The 6,372-nt window shown below is 48.5% G+C and overlaps 1 protein-coding gene across 1 annotated transcript in view; it reads right to left on the reverse strand.

Moving 5' to 3' along the window:
- LUZP1 (leucine zipper protein 1) overlaps positions 1 to 5,992 on the reverse strand; it is a 79,453-nt gene extending 73,461 nt beyond the window's left edge. Inside the window, exon 1 of the mRNA XM_006094034.3 lies at positions 5,972 to 5,992. The gene's annotated coding sequence lies outside the window, so the exon portion shown is untranslated. The remainder of the gene's footprint in view (positions 1 to 5,971) is intronic.
- Positions 5,993 to 6,372: the final 380 nt, after the last annotated feature.

Below are 6,372 nucleotides of genomic sequence, written 5' to 3' on the forward strand. Positions count from 1 at the left end.
CCCCCCTCCTTCCCCTCAACACGTCGCGTCCCCCTCTTCCCCGACTAGGTCTGATGACGTTAATGCCATCTCATTCCGTCTAGCCGACACACGCGCTCCTATCACTCACACTCTACCCATTTTTAGTGTGTCTCTACTGTCTGCAGCACAGCTTACTACGATAGCTGCAGCTGCTGAGTGCCTGACGGCTCTCGTCTCCCTCCTCCCGCCCCGCGCCGGTCCACGCCTCCATCTCATCTCCTCTCCTGCCATTTTTTTTTTTTGACATGAGGGGCGGGCCAGTGGGTGACGTCAGCGTCCTGCGGGGCGGGGCCTGCGGCGAGGGGCGGGGCTAGGCTGTACGCCCCTCCCCCTCCGTCGTATTTTACCCTTCCAGACTCGGACTCCGCCAAGTTGTAGGCGCGGTGGGAATTCAAAATGGGAGACACAACGTCCTGCTTTGAAGAGGGGCACTCTCTGGGGTGTTGCGAGGACTAAAGGAGATAATCCATGTAAAGGTGGTTAGCCCGGGGCCTGCTATAGTGCGATCACTCAACAGATACTATTTCTATTACTCAGCAAATGTGGAAAAGGAACTCAGTTTGAGACTCAGGAGGCATGAGTTCCAGTCCCCCCTCTGCTATTAATTAATTGTGCGATCCTAGACAAGTCCTTTCCCATCCCTCACTTTCAACTTCTTTAAAATGGGAAGGGACGATGACCAGATGATCTCAAAACTCTCTCCAATAATTATATATTTTCTGTGGACCTACTATGTGCAAGGTACCTAGAGCCCAGAGACATGGAGAGGGGAGCTTTCGAAGGGAGCCCAGGGCCCACACCCAGCATGGTGCAGGGCACAGCCGGAGACACTCCTGACAGATGCCCTCCCACATACTGGCACAGAGCTGCATTCACAAGCTGGGGCACAGAAGCGCTGAGAGCTGCTTCCGCTGACTGCAGCAGCATAGCTGGTCTCTTGAGACATCTCTTGTGTAAGTTCCTTATTGCCTATGGAATAAAGGCTAAAGCCCTGACCTACCTTTATACACACACACACACATGTAAAGTTTATCCAAACTTCCCCGGCACACCCACTGCTTTCCCACATCTGCCCCATTGCCCATGCTCGTCCCTTGCTGTCTTATCTCAACTTACAACTCCTAGTTTCCCTCAGCCAGAAGTGGACTCTCCCTGCTTGGAATATCCACAGCATCGTGTCTAACTCTCATGTGGTCATGAACACATTTTTAACTTGTGTCGAAATTAACCTCCCTTTTGTTTCTTAGCACTTTCTCCCTTCCTTGAGGTCAGAACCCACACATGTTCCACAAACCATGTAGTTGTCGTTCTTATTTTCGTTATTATTATCATCAATATTATTTCTAGCTTGTGACACCACATAGCACCTCTAGTGATAATCCACCCAATCATGACACAGTAGAAGACTCTGAAGTCCTGAGGGAGGAAGAGGCTCCCTGAAAGTGGCCCTGCAGAGGATTGCCATTGGAACAGGAACCAACACTCCAGTTTCTAGCCCCCAGGGGGATTCTGCTGAGGCATATCTGACACACCAGGGTATCTCTGTCACTTGCCACCTCCTCAAAAGTGGGGACAGCTTCAAGTTCTCTCTGCAAATTCTTCTCTCTCTCTCTCTCTCTCTCTCTCTCTCTCTCTCTCTGCAAATTCTTTGCAGCAGAGCTGACCCATTTCTCCCTCATGCCTTTCTCCTCTCACTTTCCTTACAAGAGATGGATCTGTGTTAAACTGCCCTTGGCATCTCCGCAGTCCACTAGGAGGGCTGCAGCAAGGCGCTGGGCGTTTCCAGAGTGCTGGCCTGTGGGAAGAGGGAAAGGGTTTGGGGATTCTGATTAATTTCCTGCACTGAAGACAGGCAAATGGCTGTCCTGAAATGCCTGGGCTGGTCCTCAGGGCCCCTAACAAATTGAGGCTTATTTTTAGAATAGGAAATTCAAAAACGCTACTTCCCATGAAAATCCAGCGCGGCCACAGGATGGCTGCAGGCAAAGAACGGGCCTTTACTGAGTCTTTCCCATGTACTGACTCTGATTCCAAGCTTTGCAAACCCTTGGAAGAGAGAACCCAGGACGCACAGGGGAGGTTCTGAAGACAGAACCGATGACCCCATCTGCCACTTATTCATTCACTCACACCAAAGCTTTGGCACAAGACAAATCAGGATTCAAATCTCAGCTCCACCACTTACCAACTGTGTGACCTTGGACTTGCAACCTCTGCACCTCAGTTTCTCACCTAAAAAATAGGAATAATCTCTCTGGCCGGGTGGCTCAGTTAGTTGGAGTGTCGTTCCATACACCAAAGTGTTGTGGGTTCGATTTCCAGTTAGGGCACATATCTAGGTGCATATGGGAGACAACCAATGGATGTTTCTCTCACATATTGATTTTTTTCTCTCTCTCTCCCTTCCTCTCTCTCTCTCTAAAAAAAAATTAATTAATTAATTAATATATCCTTGGGTGAAGATAAAAAAAATGGGAATAATAATAGCACCTATCTCATACAGTGACTGTGATGATAAATGAAATAACATGTGAAAGAGCTTAGTTCAGAGCCTGGCACCCAGTTCATGCCAGGATATGGTGGCTGCTATTACTATTTCATGCTGTCCTCCCAGAAAGGCCCCACATGTGCTGGCCTCTGGGCTGTAGGGCTAACTGACAGTCCTGACTTCATAAGCTCAGTTGGTAAAAGGAATGAGGTAGATTTGCATGATCAGGCAAGAAAATGCATCTACTGGGTATTGTTAAATGATAAGAGTAAGTTGCAGAATTACAGGTACAGTAGGACCCATAGTTATAACTTTAATATACCAGGTATGCTTAATGTATACATAAAATATGGAAAATAGCCCTAACCGGTTTGGCTCAGTGGATAGAACGTTGGCCTGTGGACTGAAAGGTCCCGGGTTCGATTCCGGTCAAGGGCTACCTTGGTTGTGGGCTCATCCCCAGTAGGAGATGTGCAGGAGGCAGCTGATTGATGTTTCTCTCTCATCGATGTTTCTAACTCTCTATCCCTCTCCCTTCCTCTCTGTAAAAAATCAATAAAAAAAAATACGGAAAATATAGAGAACTAAAGAGGAGGCTCTCACCTTTCTTCTTACTGTTTGACATGTTTGTGTGTGTGTATGTGTGTGTGTATGTGTGTGCGTGTGGCAGGAACTTTCAAAAAAAAGACTACTAGATGCTAAGAGGGAAAAAGAAAGGGGAGAAAACACAGCTACAAGACAGGTCAGCAGTGGGCATCTGAATCATAGAAAGTTCCACAGCTCACATCTCATTCTTCATGGCACTCCAGAAAAAGCCCCTGCCCAGAAATTCTCACTTCCCTCCCTCCCCAGCTCTTAGCTTCATTTGAACTTTCAATGCTACAGCCAAAGGCAAGACTCCCAACAGAGCTCCCAGAAACCATGGCAAAGCAGAAAATTTTTTTCTCCCTGTTCTATGCCCTCCTGCACCTCCCAAAGAATAACAATATGTCACCATCATGTGCCTAATGTGCCCAAAATTTGCACTTTCATGTTTCTCATGCTATCTGTCTGCAATTTAATTTTAAAATAATTTTCTTTTATTTCTTTCTTTATTATTATTATTATTATTTTATTTATTTATTTTTTGCTTTAGAAAGAGAAGAAGGGAGAAGGGTAGAGAGAAAAATGTGAAAGATAAACATAGATCTATTGCCTCCTATACACACCCCAACCAAGATCGAACCCAAAACCTAGGCATGTGCCCTGACCGGGAATTGAACCTGAAACCTTTCGGTGCATGGAATGACCATGCACCGACCTGAGCCACACAGGCCAGGGCTGCAATTTAAATTTTTTACAAGGAAGTTCTATTACTTAGTCATCAGGAAAAATGGTATATATAAAATATATAAAAGTGCTAACCAAGCTGGGGTTGGTTCACTTTTGTTTGTTTGAAAACAATAAAATATAACATTGTGGTTGAGGCAAGTGCTAAGGTTCACAGGAATCATAGAAAGCGAAAGTGGAAAGAGATAAAATCACCCTAAATTTCTCCTACTATCCCCCAAAAGGCATGATTTACATTTACATTTCAGGACACCCACCAGGACCTATATTTCATTCATTTCTTCATTCATTCAGTCAACAGACACTTAAGGATTCTTTACTATAAACCAAGCATCATACTGGGTACTTGATAGTTACTATCCCATGTAGGTTATGGGGGTTATTATTCTGATCTTGCAGATTAAGGAAACAAGGCTCAAGTAGGTAAAGTAACTTGCCCAAAGTCTCACACCTAATGGGATCTAAACCAAGGCCTTCACAACATCAAAGCTCAATTCCTGAATGATGTGGGCTGAATTACGAAGCCAGTGAGCCGTGCACTGGGCAGCCATGGTGGCCTGACTGGCCTTGGGCAAGTCACTGAACTCTTCTCAGCAGTAGTTTCCCCGTCTCTGCGGGATGAGGGCATAACTGGATATTTTGTGCAAATTAAGTGTCTTGCAAAGTTGTAACACATAATACAAAGGGAAGTCGTTGGGTCAGCTGTTCCAGGACTGAATCCCACTCATCTTTGGATCTCTTGGTGCTGTCCCCCTTATTGTGTAGCCCCTTTAAGGTTTATCCCCCATTAAGGCATTTAGGACAGTCTTTCTTGCATGAACTCATACTATGCCCCCCAGTAGCCTGGGACCTCCTCTAAGATGGGAACGATGCTTATTCATTTCTGAACCTTCTGCCCCCACTACAGTGTCTGCTATGCATCCCCCCATTCCTTTACTTATTTATTTCATAACAAATGGCTGAGAGCCCAACATGTGCCAGGCACTGCACACACTATAAGACAACAAAGATCTGGAGAGACAAGAAAACGTTAAACACAATTAATTATTTCATAGCAATTGCATTAAGTGCCACAAAGTATCAGGCCAGGTGCTACGAGGGCTTTGGGGATGCAAAGTGGGGACCAAGCTCAATCCAGGACACAGGAAAGGCTTCCTAAAGGAGGTGGCCTTGAGGCTCAGAGAGGTTAAGAAACTTGCTCAAGGTCACACAGCTGGTAAGGGGGAAAGCTGGGATTTTAACCCAGAATGCCTGACTCCATAGCCCATGTTCTGTCTGCTATAGAACACTGCCTTTTTATCTCTTCCATCTTATTCTTCCCTGGCTCTTATTCATGCGAAGGGAGCAAGGTCTATCTAACACTGAATGCACTAAAGCAATGTTTTTCCCAGCTTTGGGGATTAGGGACCCTCTTTGAGAATCTGGTGAAATCCATGAAACTCTCCCAGAAACAACATGTATACAGACACCCCCACAAAATCATGCCTACAGTTTCAGGGGGGTCATAGGCATCCTGACGCTCAGCTTTAGAACCCACACCATGGAGGACCATAGGACCTTAGAGTGAGATCCTCAAAACTTCAGAAAGAGACACCAGGGCCCCATGGGGACCTCAACTGCCCAGACAGACCCCAGGATCCTACAGAAAGATTTTCAAGACCCAAGAGAAAGAAGATCCTGGGATCCTATAGGAACCCCAAGTCCTCCGAAGTAACAGCAGGGCCCTGCAGAGATATTCCCAAGATGCTTTGGGCTGTGCAGGAACCTCAGGCCCCCTTACAGCACAGGTTCCCCTGCGGCCTTGGAAAGCTGTGGTTCTTAACGGTCTGGGCGGTCCCTGACACCTTAGAAACTCTCAAGAAAAATGCAACACACAACATGTTCCACACAAAACCGAGGGGCTTACTGACCTCTGGGAGGCCATCAGTAGCCCCCAGATTCTGACCTCCTGTTCTTGAGCTTCCACAAGAACAGGACACCCCCCCCCCACCCCCACCCCCCGCCCCCGGCCCCTGAACCACTCAAGAACCTGGACCAGGACTACAGACTCAAGGCACAAACTTTAGAGTCAAAACAGACCAAGAGTCGAATCCTGGCCCTGTCGTTTTCTCGCCATGACCTTGGACCACTCACCGACAAACCCTCAGGCTTCAACATCTCGCCTCCCAAAAGAGAGGGTTGGGCAAGTCTCCCTCCCCAGCCAGCCCCGGCGGGCGTGGGCTCCGTTCCCATGTACAATGGCGCCCGCCCCTGGGACTCAGGCCTGCCCCAGGGACGGGCCTGCAGCCACTTGCCCTGCAAATGCTAAACGGGGCAGCCTGCACCGGGGAGCGCGGCGGGCGGCGGGGGGGCGGGGGGCTTGCGTTTGCCGCAGTGACAGCTCCGCGCCGCGGGCCTGGGAAGCTGGAAGCCGGCGGGGCGGGCGCGCTCGCCGCCTCTCCCACCCGCCCGGCAGGGCGTTCCCGCCAGCCCGCTTCCTGCAGCCGAGGACGGGGGAGGAGGGACGGCGCGGAGGAGCCGCGGGGCCTGGCAGG

This window comes from Myotis lucifugus, unplaced genomic scaffold (assembly GCF_000147115.1).
Source record: "Myotis lucifugus unplaced genomic scaffold, Myoluc2.0 scaffold_128, whole genome shotgun sequence".
Lineage (NCBI taxonomy): Eukaryota > Metazoa > Chordata > Mammalia > Chiroptera > Vespertilionidae > Myotis > Myotis lucifugus.